This window comes from Phalaenopsis equestris, unplaced genomic scaffold, assembly GCF_001263595.1.
Source record: "Phalaenopsis equestris unplaced genomic scaffold, ASM126359v1 Scaffold000002, whole genome shotgun sequence".
NCBI lineage: Eukaryota > Viridiplantae > Streptophyta > Magnoliopsida > Asparagales > Orchidaceae > Phalaenopsis > Phalaenopsis equestris.
Window position 1 is genome coordinate 76618179 of NW_018164444.1, and position 17815 is coordinate 76635993.

The window sequence follows — 17815 nt, forward strand, 5'->3', positions numbered from 1 at the left end:
GATAATTCATCTGTTATGACCTCGATACGAGGTGACCTGCCTCAATACTACAAGTTGCATCAAGTTGAGTTGTGACATAAATTTTAGTATTAAAGTTAGTTTTGAAGCAAGTAATCTATAACCAGATTCATGGGATTGATTAGTAGATGAGTGTGAGAGTTTTGAGTAGTTTAAGATTAATTTTCTTTTCTATCATTTCTTATATATATGTTATATTAACTTATTGCATGTGCATGTCAAGGGTAAGTATTGGGTTAGTATGGATCCCCAAAATCAAGGTGTGATAATTGAATCGAGTTACAGTCAGGTTGAGGCAATACAAAGTACAATACGAGCTCTTCCGTCAGGTTCAATGACTTAATTTTCTAGTTTGGTGGCTCAATTGATGGGCGATGCTCAAAACAGAATGTATACTTTGAGAGTAAAGGATGGAAACTAATATTTATAGTTATCCCTGAGATTGAAGTCACCTCGTTTCAAGGGAGAAGTAGAACCTCAAGTAGCCAAGGATTAGCAATTGAGACTAGAGAAATCCTTTTATAACATGTATCCCCGGTGGTGTTTTTACTTGATGGTGAAGCTGAGTGCTAGTTGCTATGCTAGTAAGAAAATAAGTTTCAAGGCAATCTGAATGTTGAGATTACTTAGAAGCAATTTACTGATACATTTAAAGATTGACATGAGGCTAAGTTTACTGCATTAGCAAGATAAGTTCCACATTTAGTAGTACTACAGAGGAGAAGTGTTGTAGATTTTTTAAAGGGCTCAATGATAACTTAAAGCATCGACTTATTCTATTCAAGATCAAAGTTTCTCTGAGTTAGTGGAGAGGGTATGTTTGATAAAAAATGATCTCATATCTATTCAACAACATATGAATGTGAACCAGAAAAGATTTGGAGGGGAGTCTTTTAGAAGTGGTGGCAGTGGGAAGAAGAGTTGATTTGGGTCGTATGACTCTGGGAGAGGTTCTATAATTTGTAGAGGCAATGGTTCACCTATCTCGATGAGTGATGCTCTAGTTTGTGCTTCATGTGGAAAGATACATTACAACCAATGTTATTTATTCTTTGAGCAATATTTTAGGTGTTGCAAAGTATCCTAAGAAAGCATCGAAGAGTGAATCTGATACTCAAGTAGACTAGAAGGTTGATAAGAAAATAGATGGTTGTCCAATCAGGAACTTTCAGTGAAAGATCATCCAGCAGAGGTGGAGGGAGTTCTTTAGAAGGCAGACCAGAGAGAGTCAAATTAAGACAATGTGTCACTCCTATTACTATTGTTGCAGTTCAGCCTAGAGTTTATAGTTTGACTTAGCAGGAGGCTAATGATGGATTCAATTTTTTGACAGGTACATCTTCTATTTCTGCATAGCCTTATAGAATTTTATTTCGTTCATAAACTACTCATTAATTTATTTCTGAGAATTTTTTGCTTTCTTAGCCATTATTTCTCTTGTTCTACCTTCATATTTTTCAGTTCTTTAACCTATCCGGTATTATTCAATGGCTAGTGAAGTTTGTATCCATGGCAAAGAGATTTTGAATGAAAAATTGGTGTCTGAGTTAACTGCATTACAATTGACTGAGTTTGATGTTATCTTGCGTATGCATTTGTTTAGTAGATATGTGGCTTGTATTACTCAAGCAGCCAAATGAACTCTTAGTATATTATTAATTGATTTCTTAAATATCCATATTATTTATCTATCAAACCCTCATAAAACAAATATAGTTAATTTGGACCATATTTGTAAAAATAAAATAAAATAAAAACTTGGTCCATATTTGTCTTGTTCTACTCGTCAAATCTATAAGAAATTTTTCTTCAAAGATAATTCAATTTGCACCTGTGGGACCGGATTTAGGTTAGAAATATGAAATATTTATGATTTTTATAAGAAATTTAAATTTGGAGTAAATTCTGAAGAATAAATGGGCGGCTTAAACGAATGGAGGTCAAATATTTGGTTAGTTTAATCCAAATGAAAGAGAAGGGGTTGGTGGGTGGGAGGACCCACCCATGACCTGCCTATTACGACTCCGATTATTTCTTGATTCTCTTCCGCTCTTTGAAGATAGTGCTGGTTAGCGGCGCACTAAGATTTTAAAGAGGTGTGGTAATATAAGTGGTTGAACCCCATTTTCGCATGGGACTGGTGGGCGGGTTGACTGGCTCACCGGCATTCATGTGGTGGTTAGTTTTTTATTTTATTTTATTTTATTTTTTATTTTTTTATTTTTTGGTGTATTTTCTTATGTCAAATGAAAGGGAAGGGGTTGGTGGGAGGGCGGACCCTATCACTCACACAAAGACATTTTCTACTAGTTGCAAATATTACGTATGATGAGCGTATGTGATATATCGAATGTTATTTTTTCTTGCACCGGTTTGCTTCTTAGACGTATACGTGTTTGCATGCACGTAATATTTTTTCTTCCTCCTCTCCCATTCGTCAACAACAACAGTTTTGCCTGAATCGATGACCGTAGAAAAGGGTAAAGTTATAGGCATTATCGAGCACATGTAATTTTTTAAGTGTTTTAAATGTAAATTGTATCAAGAGTTTTTAGTATTGTGTAAGTCCGCCTTAATATCATCTGACAATACTTCTCCGCTCGCTATTTTTTCCTACAAATAACATTTCTAAAATGTTTTGGGTCATTTATATGCCTACCGCACAATTATAATATATTTATATATCAAACATTCAAAGTTTCATATTTACCTATATGACACCTAAATATTTAATATCACATAAAAAATCATTACTATTTATTTTAAAAAAAGTGAATTACATCATTTCATGCATGGATTCATGATACTTGTGAATATCTAAGTATGGTTCTAACTACTCTTAGTTGACCATGAATATCTAAGTATATCAAAATTTAGGTGTTAAGACTTGTGAATATCTAAGTATGGTTCTAACTACTATTAGTTGACCATGAAGCTGAAGAGTCCTAAATCAAGTACATATATAGGAAAAGGAAGAGCCAAGCTTAAATTTATGAATTTTTATTTGATTTTTCATTTTCGTAAGTATATTTATAACACTTTGGCATGAATGTCTCTTTTTGGCCTTTGCTCTTTCTTTTGAGCTTAGGTTGCTTGTGAGTGTTGGTTTTTCTTCGCTATGTTTGTTGTTTTTAAGAGTTGTTGCTTTATCTAGGTTTGGGAGTTCGTCTTTTTGGTCCCTGTTGTTTTACTTCTTTGTGTTGGTTTTTTGAACCAATACTTATTTTGTTATGGTTGTTTGAGAGCAGCCTTACTATTTCGTATATTTTTTTCTTTTTGTTTCTACACTTGTGTAGTGTAGCTTTGGTGTTTTTTTTTGGATTTTGTCTTTTTGATGTCTCTTTTTAGCCTATGCTCTTTCTTTTGACTATTGGTTGTTTGTGAGTGTTGGTATTTCTTTATCTTGATTGTTGTTTTTAAGAGGTGTTGTTTTATCTCTTATTTTCAGAATTGGATATTTTATTGGTTATATGGTTAATACTTTTGGTTCTTTGTTCTTAAGGCTATTTTTGGTTGAGTTGTGATGTGTTATATCCTAACTTAGAGTGTTAATCGTTATTTTATTCTGATTTTTCATCTTTTTTTTTTTTATCATTAAATTTGAATGGAATTTTATTTAAACAATTTAATGTAGTTTAAACATATATTTGAGACTTGGCTGGCAATTTTTATCTTTTTATCTCTTGTTGGGTTATTGAGGTTCAGTGTTTTAAGTCTTACTATGTTCGTAAGATTTGTTGTTCTTTTGGCTGCCTTTGCATTGGTAGGCTGAGAGAATTATTGTTTGTTTCATTCTATAATTTCATTGAATTTTGATAGATTATCTGGGTTTTGGATTTAGGTTTTATTGGGGTCTTTATACTTTTTATTTTTGTTGTTAGGTAGTTTTTGTTGGTAGTTGACTGTTTTGTTGTGGCATAGTGCTTGCTGTTTTGATTCTTGCTTTTTATGTTGGTTTTATGTTTTTTCTTTATTTTTGTTGCTTTTGTGTTTTTTTTTTTTTGTTCTTTTTAAGTTTTTGTCCCTTTCTGTTTTGATTGTTGGTTTTTGGAGCTCTTATTTATTTATTTTGGTTTTGTAGGTTATCTAGATGTCATTGTGAGCAGATATCGGTGTTTGCCTTAGAGATTTAGCTCAAGATTTTTTTTTGACATGCTAGTGATTGGAGAACATCTGGTTGTTGTTCCTGAGAAGATGTAATTAATTTTTTGATTGATTAAAGATTAAGATCGTGGATATCTTTTTGGTGATCATGTCGATTTGTCAACCTATTTGAAGTTATTATTAGGTGTTGTTGCTATTTGGAGTTATTATGTTTTGATGGTTTTGCTAGTTGTTATTTTGATTAGTTGTAGTTCGGTTTGTTGTAACTATCTTTGTGAAGGCTGGTGTTTTTTGTTATTTGGGTCGTTCTTTCTAGTTTTGGTTATTGTGTGTTGAGTTGAGTTATTTCTCTTTTTTCCTTTTATAATAAATTTGGGTGTAGCTCTGTTCTTCCAAAAAAAAAGTAATCATAATTACATGCATAGGAATTTTTTGGGACCCTTTATATTTTCACACATTAAACAAAAAAACAAAATAAGTGGCTCTCAAAATTCAATATATTTGTGAGGATTATGTCAATCCCCCCTTGAAAAAGAAGGGATTTAATTCTCTTGCCTTGACAAAAGTGGAAGCATATTAATATTTCGACCATAAAAATTCATCTCCCTCAGCCACTTAAAAAGCCAACCTTAACGTTGTTTTCTTTGAATTTATTATGATTTTAGTGTATAAAATGCTAAGTGTGTGCCTGAAAATGAATAATGTAAAATTATATTATATGAAAATACAATAGCAATATGCTTATCTTTTTTTTGAACATGTTAGTTTTATGTTTTTTGTTAACTTAATTAAGTAATGTGATAAACATAGATATAATAGTTTTTTTATTGTTGCTTCCATATTATTATTTTATTTTAATGTATTGTAATAAATATGTAGTATTTTGATATGTGAAAAATGCGATGTCGTATTATTATTTTTATTATATTTTTTAATCATTTTTATATATTTCTTAGATATATTCGGTGTTTTTATGCAATATACGAGGACAAATATAGCACTTGTAAGAAATAATGAGTGCCCGAGTGCCTAAAGCAAGCTCCTCGATGCCAAAAGATAATCGTCGCAATGTCATATCCAAGGCGCCACAGTGCTAAAAGTAAGAATTTTTAGCCAAAATCCCGAGATCAAGACATTATAGCGCCAGAAGCCAAGCGCCCACGAAAGTTGTGTTGTCACGCCTAAAGCCTTAATTTGAAGAATAGAAGACATGAAACATGATGCTTGAACCCCGCACCGTCGTGCCCAATTTCAATGCCCCCAACGCTAACCCTTAAGCGCTCCGGCGCTCCCCATCAACATGCGGTGGTTTTGAGGTTTGCTGACGGTTGGGTTGAAGAATTTGATATGGAAGTGATGGTGTGTTTACATATTTGTGTAAGAGTGAGAAAGTGTGATTGTAATCAAGTAAGGATGGAATTTATGATGGGGATCGCGTTTTGGGAATAATGATTGCTTCTATCATTTTCTTATTCATTTTAAATCGAGGTACATACACTGAGAAAGAAAGAGTCAAGCTTAAATTAATGGAAGTTTCATGGGGCCCTTTATATTCATGGTTTATACATAAAACAATAAAGAAAATGGCTCTTAAAATTCAGTGAACTTTTGTGAAGATTATGCTAATCCTTCCTTGAAGAAGAAGGGATTAAGTTTATTCCTCTTGAAAAAAAATTCATGCTATTGATATTTCAACCATAAAAATTCATCTCCATCAGCCACATGAAGATGCCAACCATAATGTTGCTTTTTTTTTATGATTTATTATGAATTTAGTGTATAAAATGCTGTCTGTGTGTGCTTAGAAATGAATAATATAAGATTATATTGTATGAAAATATAATTTCAAATGATTATCTTTTTTTAAACTTAGCTTGATCGTTTTATGTTTTTATTAACTTAATAAAGTCATGTGAGTAATAGTTAATTTTTTATAAAAATTTTTTTTTTTTTTTTTTTTTTTTTTTTTTTTTTTTGCTTCCGCGTTATTAATTTATTTAGATCTATTGTAATAAATATGTAGTATTGTGATAGGTGTAAATATTTTTGAACTGTCTTCACATCTTCTACCTAATTTTAGTGTTACTCGTAATCGGATAAAAAAAAGTCCTTTTTTTTTGGATTTGCCTTACTAGAAGAGCAGTGTAATCTGGCGCGATCTTGAAGTCACTCACATAGAGAAATTTTTCTTTAAATGAATGTTAAGAGCTAAACTAAGAATAATAATGTCAAACTAAACTTAGAGAGTTTTTGTACATGCCAAACTTGAATAAGATGTAACAATGTAACACTACCACCCATTACTGTTGTAGGACCTTCTACTTTGATCGACTACTTCCGATTGAGATGTGTCAAGCAGCATGAGCCGAACTTTTGAGCTAGAGCTTGTTGAGCATACATAAAGTTTTTCTAAAAAGAGTAAAAAGTGTAATTTTGATATAATATACAACTAACTATTATCTTCTTTTCAAATTTGGAAAATTACAAACATAGCACTCAATTCTAGCACTGCACTCAATTCTTATGGATTTACCTATCTCACACCTAAACTTTCATTTTTACACACATAACACTTAATCTATTGATGAAAATATAGTTTTGACTATTAAAAGGTGATAATGAGTGATACATTTCATATGATATTTGTAATTATGAAATTTCTGGTGTGAGATAGATAAATATGAAAGTTTTAGGTACTATGTATGTAAAAACCCCTTTCAAATTTTATCTCTCTATGCAGGTTGTTCATGGGGATATCAGATAGAGCAAGTACGATGCTCCATACCTATCATGGAAAGAGTTCTCGATAGTAGTTCGGGGCATGTGGTTTAGAGAGTTTGGGGTATGCCTAGGCATTATTCTTAAGTTATTTTTATAATTTTATCAATCTAATTTAAATTCATTTTGTAGAAACAGTTATGATGATGCCCCGAGCATGATGCATACATTAGGGGGAGCTTCGAACATAAAGGAGAGGTTATCATTGCGACAAGTTCAAGATGATAATTAAGACACATCAAAGCCCTATTTGGCTTAGGGAGGACGTGTTTAATGCATTACTCAGATCCTAGGATATTTTGAATTATCAGAAGAAGAGTCAGCATACCAAGATAATCAACATTCTGATTGTGGGGCATGAACACCTCAAAGCATATTGGTGGGGCTTTCCCACATACAGAATATAAGAGGAGGTTGGTAAGAGTTAAGTTGTGCTTTAAATCTTACTATAAAATAAATATTTACTATTTTTTTTTCCTTACCTTAACATATAATAGAGTTTGGATGAGAGTCCACCACTACTGAACTACATGTGCGTACTCATAAGTGGTGGTCGGACCACTCATGGATATACAACAAACCTAAGGTGATAGATTTAAGTGACAAGAGTAATTATTATACAATTCAAATTATACTTGAATTTAATGTTTCCTTTTTCTTTTATTATTATTATTATTATTTTTTTTTTTGTAGAAAAACTTTCAACAATTGAAGGAGAACTGAAATCAGTGCACAAGAGAACTTACGATCCCAAGCCATGATCAAATAGACTATAAGCTTTGGAAAGAGGTTAGTGGAGGTAAAAAGTAAGTAATGTTTTATGGATTAGGAATGTAGGCACAAATGTACAATCCTCATTTCTCCTCTAGTGCATTAAGTGCATCTACTTCTACCACCTAGGAGTATGAGGTTCATAGACAAGTTGTCACATTCAATGTTGATATTGAAATTTGATTTGTTGCACAGCTCGCTCAAATTAAGTCTCAATTGGAGGCTCAATTGGAAACAAAATTAGATTCATTTCAATGTAAGACACACTTGAGAGGGAAACAATTGATGGAGAAGGACATCAAGGAGGATGACAATGGGACGGAAGAGAATTAGGGCAATTTTTATTTATTTCTTCTTTATGAGACATCTGAATATGTTATTTCTATGTAAATATACTTTAATTCTTTGGTTTAATGAATTTTAATCATTTCTATGTTTAATTTGTGTGTTCATTCGATTGGTTTTAGTTTAATAACTGCTTTGACAAGTAAATTAGATTGTGTGATATATAGTTGAATATGTATTGTGTTACAATTATAGATGTGAAAATGATATGCTAACCTTGGTGGTTTGAGCTTAAAGGCCTCACTGTGGAGAATGACAATGTCAACATTATGCATCTCCTTAACTCTTCTATGAAGAGGAAGCGATGGAAAATCCAACTGCAAGTTGCTTCTGTTGTGGCTTTTCTTTTAAATTTTAGGCAACTCTTATTTGTTCATATGCCACTAGAATGTAATGGTTCGTTTTGTTTTGATGCATGTTGGTGACGATAAAAAACTTTCTACTATACTTGTAGATAGATGTCTCTTTTTTGTACACCAAAGATGTATACATGATATATATATATTAATCCAAGTACATATTTCATTAAAGAAGGTTATTGATTTTTTTATCTACACTTTTCTGACTGTCAAGAGAAGGACTATCAATAACTGCAGGCCGTCAGTTATATATTTGACCGACAGAAAACTAAAATTCAAGCAAAAGGCTATTGAAAAATCGACGGTCCAAATCTTGTTGGTTACAAAACTTACAAATATTACCAAGAGCAACCAGATTTTTTTTCTTTTGCCTGAACCAACTACTTGTGATCGTCGATTATTTAAATGACTGCTACTCGATGTCTAACCAACAATCATGCTTTCGACATAAACTAATGGACTTGAGCCGTAGGTTATTTAACTGAAAGATAATTGATCGCTAACCAACGGTTATGCTTTCAATGCAAACCCATGGGTTATAGCCGTATGAAAATAAATGCTTTCAACAATACAGTAGTTCCTTAGATTAATGACAAATCAAAAAATAACACTCTTTTGGCCATCAGAAATTGTCAGTTTATTATTAACTGAAAGTTTTTTATATATACTTACTGATGAATTTTAGCCATCAGAAATAGTCTGAATTTTTATAGCAGTATAAGCTTCAAGCAACCTTTCATATTCACAGTTACATGCATGGAAACATCTTGTGATGTTTCGTATTCAAGATTCATGCAAGGAGAAAAAATAGCTACAAATTCAATATACACGCATGAATAATATGTTCCCTCTTTCAAGAAGAATATTCATTCTTTTCATAAGATGATGCAAATGAAGATTTTAGCTATATTAAGTAGTCATCGTTAGACATATAAAGAAATTACCTTTGATGTTATGTTCCTTAACTTTCTTATAATCTAATATTAAAAAAAATATATTATATATTGCCTTATAAATGAATTATTCAAGTTCATATTTTTTTGAAGTCGAATTTCAAAAGTTTGTCTTATTTTGGACATGGCTTGATAAATTTTTCATATGATATTATTAAAAGATTTCATTCAATAAAAATGAAACTAATCTTATGCAATTAGGGACTTTGTAGCAAATAAGAAAACTTGAAAGAAAATAAGACAATTGAATGGATGAGGTCCTCATCCTTATGAACTTGATTGATTAAGGTCTGCTCACAATATCATTATAATAGTTTCATTTGCATGCCTCTTCTATAGTGTTATTTTATTTTTTATGTATTATAATAAAGATTTAGAGTCTGTTTGGGGCAGCTTCAGTTTATTAAAAAGCAGTTGTAAAACTGCTGAAAAATAATCAGATATTCAAAAAGTTGCGGTGATTTTTACTTTTTTTTTTCTTTTTTTGAAAAACTCAGATTAGAGAGTTGCTACCACACCTAGTCAGAACCTGTGATAAAATGCAGACTTCAGCGACAACTTTTTGAAAAATCTGCTAAAACAAAGTTTACCCAAACAGACATAATTGCAGTGAGGTGTTGGGTAATATAGAGACCCGATCCATCGAAATTTAATTAGCTTCCTAATTAAGTATCTCATCTACCGTTCACCTACTTTCCCACCTGCCGCTCACCTACCACATCCTACCTACCGCTCATCTACCTCCCACCTACCGCTCTCATGGTTTCTATAAATAGCCTCTTTTGGTTTAAAGGAGAAGTCAAGCCAAGCAAGGACAAGTCAAGTCCTCTTGAGAGCTAAGAGAAAGAGATGAAGAGAGAGAGAGAAAGGAAGGGAGAGAAGAAAATAGAGATTTTCTTGTAAACGTCAAGACGCTCGACAGTGTAATTCCTCAAAGAAATAAAATCCTCTACAGCTCCGTGGATGTGGGCAAATTTGTCGAACCACGTAAATCTGTGTGTCGTTCTAGTGTTTTTCTGTGTGTAATTTTACTCGTTCCATTTTTTGTTTTATTGTCGTTGTTTTTCACAACAACTGGTATCAGAGATTTGGTTTGAATCTAAGGAAGAACGATGGGCGGAGATAGGGCTGTCAAAAAAGCTCGTTGTTTGCGAACAGTTCGTGTTCGGTTCGTCAATGAGTTCGTGTTCGATTCGTTCGATAAGTAAACGAGACAAACACGAACAAATTTTTTTCGTTCGGTTAGTTAAACGAACCAAACACGAACAGTGATGCGTTCGTTCGTGTTCGAATCGTTATTGTTTGAAATATAAAATAATATAAAATAATTATATAAAAAAAATTTATTATATTTTAAAACATTAAATTTTATAAATTATAATATATAATAAAATAATAATAATAATATATTAATATACTATAGTAGTAATATACTAATATAGATATTGTTCGTGTTCGGCTCGTTCGTTAAGAAACGAACACGAGCTTATTTCAAACAAACTAAATTTTAAACGAACCGAACACGAACACAAGCTTTGTTCGTTCGTGTTCGGTTCGTTTACACCCCTAGGCGGAGACGAAGTGATGACATCGGAGATCGAGAAGTTCAATGACACAAATTTTGCTTACTGGAGGATATAGATAGAAGACTACCTCTATGGGAAGAAACTTCATCTTCCGTTACTGGGAAAGCGATCAGAAAAGATGGACGAGGTAGAATAGAATCTGTTGGATCGACATGTTCTGGGGTTATACAATTAACCCTGTCGAGATCGTTTGCCCACAACATCATCAAGGAGATGACTACTGCATATTTCATGGCGTCTTTATCAGGTATGTATGAAAAGCCATCAGCGAATAATAATATGCATCTGATGAAAAAATTATTCAACTTGAAGATAACGGAATGTGTGTCTTTTGCTCAACACCTAAATGGTTTCAACAATATCACAAATCAGTTGTCGTCTATTGAAATTGATTTTAATGATGAGATACGTGCGCTGATATTGTTGGCTTCATTGTCAAATAGGTAAGAAGCCATGAGGATGACAGTTAGTAGTTCTGCAGGTAAATCTAAGTTGAAATATGATGATATTCGTGATTTGATTTTGGCTGAGGAGGTGCGCAAGAAGAATTATGGCGAGGCCTCGTGTTCAAGTTCGACGCTAAATGTTGATTCTAGAGGGAGATTAAATGACATGAACTCAAACAGAGGAAGATCAAAATCAAAGTCTGGTCAGCAGACAACCTGCTTGAATTGTGGAAGGCTGACCACATAAAAAGAAGCTGCAGGAATCCTGAGAAGAAGAAGAATGATGGCGCTAATGTTGTAACTAAAGAAATAAATAATGCGCTATTGTTGACAGTTCATAGTTCTATTGATGACTGAATAATGACTGGATACTGGATTCAGGGGCTTCCTTCCATACATCTTCTCGTCGGGAGTTAATGCAAAATTATGTTGTAGTTAACTTTGGGAAGGTATATCTGGCTGATGGAAAAAACTCTGGACGTGATGAGGATGGAAGATGTTGATATTGCACTCCCTAACAAGAGCAAATGGACTTTGCAAATGGTCAGACACGTTCCTAAGTTGAAGGAAAACCTAATCCCTATTAGACAGCTCAATGAGAGTGGTCATTCGGTAGTGTTCTCAAATAGCACCTGGAAGGTTACCACCTGGAAGGTTACCAAATAGGTTACCAAATGAGCATTAATACTGGCTTGGGGTAAGAAAACTGACACACTATATATGACTACAGGTTTACTCAGGCGTGGATAAATGAGCATTATGGGGAAGCAGAAGAATGTCAGTTTCCTGAAAAGTGACAGAGCCCAAAGGCAGGAAATTCGGACCTTGTACAGACCAATGGTGGAGAACTACACAGTTATGAAAAAAATCTTGCAAGATGAGAATTTGAGCAAGTGAGAGCTGACCAGGAAGGAAGAGACAGATTCCCTACCAGGGAATCAGACTTGGGAGCTGGTTGAACTTCCACCAAGTAAGATGACATTGCACAACAAGTGGGTATACCGGGTGAAGACTGTGTTTGGTGGCTGTAAGAGGTACAAGGTTGGACTTGTTGAAAAGGGCTTTCAGCAGGGACAGGATATTGCTCATACAGTGGGAGTTATAAGCAGATACATGAATAACCCATGAAATAGCTTGGTGGTACAATGCTACGTTGACGATGATATGTCAACTAAGGGTGTTACTCGTGAGAAGTTGAAGTTGTGCTCAACTTCAACTGGTCTTCTGGCATGGAGACAGAGGCATCAAGTTGCAGAGGTGGAGGATATCATGTTTGAGGAAATGTTGGTACAACTAGTATATGATGCAATCAGTACATGATGCAGCAGCGTCTTAGCCTCTAAGTGGGAGAATTGTTGGGTAATATGGAGATCCGGTCTTACCACTCACCTACTTTCCCACCTACCGCTTACCTATCATATCTTAACTACCGCTCACCTATTTTTCCACCTACTGCTCACCTACCACATCCCACCTACCGCTCACCTACCTCCCATCTACTGCTCTCATTGTTTCTATAAATAGCCTATTTTGGCTTAAAGGAGAAGTCAGCTAAGAGAAAGAGAGGAAGAGAGAGAGAGGAAGGGAGAGAAAAAAATAAAGATTTTCTTATAAATGTCGATGCGCTCAACGGTGTAATTTCTCGAATAAATAAAATATTCTACAGCTCCGTGGACGTAGGCAAATTTGTCGAACCACGTAAATCTGTGTGTCGCTCTTGTGTTTTTCTGGGTGCAATTTTACTCGTTCCATTTTTCGTTTTATTGCCGTCGTTTTTCACAACATGCGGTGCCTCACCGCCAGCACACCGCCGCCCCAAACGGACCCTTAGTTGTCGTGTATTGTCAATCATACCAAAGATACCCATGTAAACTAGCTAGCTTATTTCTAGTCCACGTAAAATAGATTAATTATATTCAATAAGCCTAGATGAAGAGCCAGAGGGAAGCCATTCAAGTTTTCTAAGCAAGCAATACCCACAAATATGATTTTCTACCTATTATACCGCTTTTTTTTTACCGTTTATTAAAATTTTCACATTACTTCTGTAACTCTCTCCTCATATTTAATCCTTTTCGTTAAACTTCCCCTCAGTTAAATTTTAGTCTCTTAGGCTTCTCCTCATTAAAATTTAGTAACTCAAGCTGGGTGTATGTATAATATTTTAAATATTATATATTTTACATGACAAATTTATTTTTAAGACTGTTCAATGAATATTCTTTTTTTTTTTCTTTTAATTTGGAATGTCAACTCAATAAATTGTGATGATGAAATTATGCTCAAATTTTGGTCCTGTATATTTTCTTAGAATGCCTCCATTTTCGTGGAGATGTTTTTGTTCTGTTTTAGTTTCCTTGCTCTTATTTGTAAATCGCAAGTGTAATTCCATTCAAATTTTGTGGAGAAGATTAAAGCTTCGCTGACTTTTGCAGTGGTTTTAACTGTTATTTTCATTGCAGCTTATGTTTGCTGGAAAATTTGCGGCTGTAGAGTAGTAGTTTATCGTCTTCGCGCGGTAAGAAGATTCATTGCACTCTCAGACAAGAGAAACAATTAGTCATGACACTATAAGTTCTTACGTAGAAAACTTGGAAAGGAAAAAACCACGAGGTCTGACACAGCTGAAGAGTTCCACTATAAAAAGATGATTACAATAGCTATTGCTTATCCCATAGGCGGGAAAATGATACTAGGTTTCTCAAGTTAGAATGTCGACGTGCTGATGAACTTGTTGCTAGAAACGGACGATGACCGATTGCGATTTGTGGCGTCTGGTCATTGGTGGGTACTTGTCTTTCAGTTGACTGCAAATTTATTGAAATCAGACTTCTGAATGACGCTTAATCAAATTTTGAATATTTCTTACCAAAAAAATTTACTCGAGCTTTGTGTCATGCTTTGAGATTCATGACAGATGATAGGAAATTGTTGATGTCGTATTAGTTATCTCCTATTTTCAAGCGAGTAATGGGGAGAAATATTTAGAATCGATGTCTTCATATTTTCATTCATATACACATACATGTATTATACAATATATATATATATATATATATATATATACATACCCTATACCAGAGAGGAATTATAACATATACTCGGGGAGAATCAAATCCCATACCAGAGAGAAATTATAACTCACAAGACGCCCGACTAACTGATTTGAGATATAACATATTAAAGTTATTGTTTAGAATAAGATTATAACTTTTCTTATTGTATAAATTTATGCATGCGTTGCTTTCTTGCATTGTGTTAAAGTATGATATATATATACATTACGGAAGTAAGCTGAACAACGCAGGTCAGTTGGCTTGATTTTGCATGTTAAAAAGGACGTCGATTCGAATGTTGATTATCCAAAAATTTTGTTGATTTACTCTAATTCTAATGCAATTATTTTTATCCATTTGGTTTTAAAGGAATTTACATGTGCCGGAATTTAGAAAGCCGGCAGATCAGAATTCACAAAAGAATGCTGCGGAATTCATGGGAATTTCAATTAACGGAATGAATGCAGATTTCATTTTTCTTTTTTTTAACTGCTGCCTCTTTTTTTTTTTTTAGGGAATTTGGAAGAAAAAAAAGATAGAAATATGGGAAGATTTGTAGCGTTCCTTTGGGTTTGGTTTGGATTTGGCTTTGGTTTTTGTTAGGTTAAAAGTTTGGGTTTGGTTTTGAGTTAGGTTTGGGTTTGGGTTAGTGTTTCTGTTTGGGTTAGGTTGGCTTTGGGTTAGGGTTTGGTTTGGTTTTGGGTTTGGGTTGGGTTTGGTAAGGGTTAGGGTTTGGGGTTGGGTTAGGTTAATGTTCGTGTTTGGGTTAGGGTTAGGTTTAGGTTTGTGTTTGGGTTATGTTTCGATTTGGGTTAGATATGTTGGGTTTGGGCTTGGATTATTCTAAATTATTTTAATATTAAATTATTTTAAAATATTTTTAAATGTTTTAAATACATTATTATTATTATTATTTTTTCATTATTTTTATTGTTTCAAATATTTTAAAGTCTTTTTAAATTCATTTTAAATTATTATTATTATTTAAGTAATTTGAAATGATTTTTAAATTGTTTTAAAAATATTTTAAAATCCTTTTTTAAATTACTTTTAAGTTTTATTTAACAGATTTAAAATTGTTTTAGAAGTCATCTCTGATTTTCATAACCAAAAGTCATTTTTAAGCTGTTTTAATTTTAAAAGATTGTTTTTTTTTTATTGTTTTAAAGGGTTTTGAAAATTGATTTTTATTCTATTTTACATTCAAATGGCGTGAACTAGCAAATGCCACATACACACTTTTTCTTTTTTTCTTTTTTCACAAGGTGTAGCCTACTTGTGAGAGATTCTCCTTATCATTCCTTTTATTTTTACATTTTAATTAATATGAAACATAATAAGAAAATGCATGGAAGTTACATACACTCATACATGCTTTGTAACAAAAGAAAGACATGGATGACTTATATTATGCTTTTTAACATATGTAATGTATAGATAGGCTAAAACAATCCAAGGAGAAGAGGAGATTTGAGCAAGGGAGAGGATGCAGAGAGTTAGTGGTCCAGGATGGTTTGAAGAGAGTCTGTCATAAATAAGCAGAGGAGCTCGACAGAAGAGGTTTGACATCTGGAGTTCCCTCGGATCGATCCCTTGATCACCGTTGGTTGGAAGGAAGATGGACGACTGAATGAATAGAACTCAGCGAGAGGTGCCACGAATAAACTATGGGGCTCTCATGGATCACTGCAATGAAATGACGCGTCTTTTAGTCGTTGGGGTCGAGCAGGATGTTTGACGATGGGGTCACGCCGCTAGGCGGCGGCATCTCCCATCCAAAGTTGGTTTAGTCATTCTGATTTGGGGATCAAAGGCAAGTGAGCGTGCACGGGTGTGCGGTTGCATGCATGAGTGCGTGCGGGCGTATTGCCAACCAAAAAAAATGAAGTCCTTGACCCACCTGGTAGAGAAAAATTCAAGTAATTTAAAGCTGAAGCTGGTTTTGGCTAATGTTGCTTCCAGACGCGGAAGTTGGGGTCAAAGTTAGGACCCTACTCAGAAGAGAGAACTTTGAGATTTTTTACGAAAATTCAGATGAGCTTGATTTTTTATGAAAATTCAGATGAGCTTCAAATTGGTCAATTTTGATATTTTTAGCTCTCTTTGATTATATCGTGAGTTTAAAGTTGATTTGAGTTTGTTCCGAGGGCAAATTTACAATTATCGTTCAAATTATCCTAATTATCATCAAAATCATTGTGAGTTGAATGGACTGTAAAACGAAGTCCGATTAGAGTCTAAAGGAACTCATTCAAAAAATTTTGGTGATCCGGAAGCATTGAAGAAATTTGTTTTGTAAAATGACACTCCGATGAAAAATTTTATGTGCTCCAAATTCTTATGCATGAAAGCTTGTCACTTAAAATTTCACGTTAAAAATCGTTCGGTAGTCGTCGGGACTCATTCTATGCTATTCATACAATCATAATGAAACAAATATAGCTCATAGCATGATATTTTAAACACCATGATGATCTATAGAGATAACAATAATTTTTAAGTATAAAAATAATAATTGTAGAATATTCCCTCATCGGGTTGCATTTCAGTCCAATTTTTAAGATTGATTATTGTTATTTATATTTGACTTCAATTTATTGTGATTTATTTCAAGTTTGTTTTAAATATTTGAGGTTGATGAGTAGTTGACAAAAGTGAGGTCAACAGTCGCCGCTGTTGTTTGCACCTGTTATTGTGCTGACAAATGAAGTGGCCGCTAGCGAATCGGATTTAGAGCAAGGGGCGGCGTTGGTTTTGCCCCCTATATCACAAAGTGGCAATAAGTTGGATGACTCAATCACCTCCTCGACTCTTTGTTTCATATGCACTGCTTGCTTGAAAGGTTTTGTTCTCTCTAGTTTCATCCCTTCTCTCGGTCTCTTTGAGCCGGCCGACCGTCCTTCACCCTCCCGCGTCTTTTCTACCTAATGACCCTCATCTGAAGGTTTCTTCTTTGGTGCCAGCCGAGTACTTCAAGTTTCTTCTTCTCACTTACGGGATGACAGAGTCTCTCAGTCAAAAACCCAAAGGCCTTCAATATAACTTCCTCGCTCACAGGTTTCTTATTGCTTGTCATATCTATTCTTTATTAAAAAATGATTGAGAATAAAAATCAAAAAATGGTGATGCAAAGCGTCAATCACATTGTATTAATAAGGAATGCAGGCAAGTACATCCAGGAAATTCAATTAGTAGAAGTGCTCATTCCACAAAAAATAAGTCAATTTTTTGCATTTTTTTTCTTATCCTTATCACAACAGTTATTTTCAAGAAGTATGAAAATCAAAGAACAAAATATACAACAATAACAAAACCTTTATCCCACTAAGTGAGATCAGCTACATGCATCCTTTTCTCCATTACGTCCTATTAGTGTAATATTTTCATTTAGTTCTAACA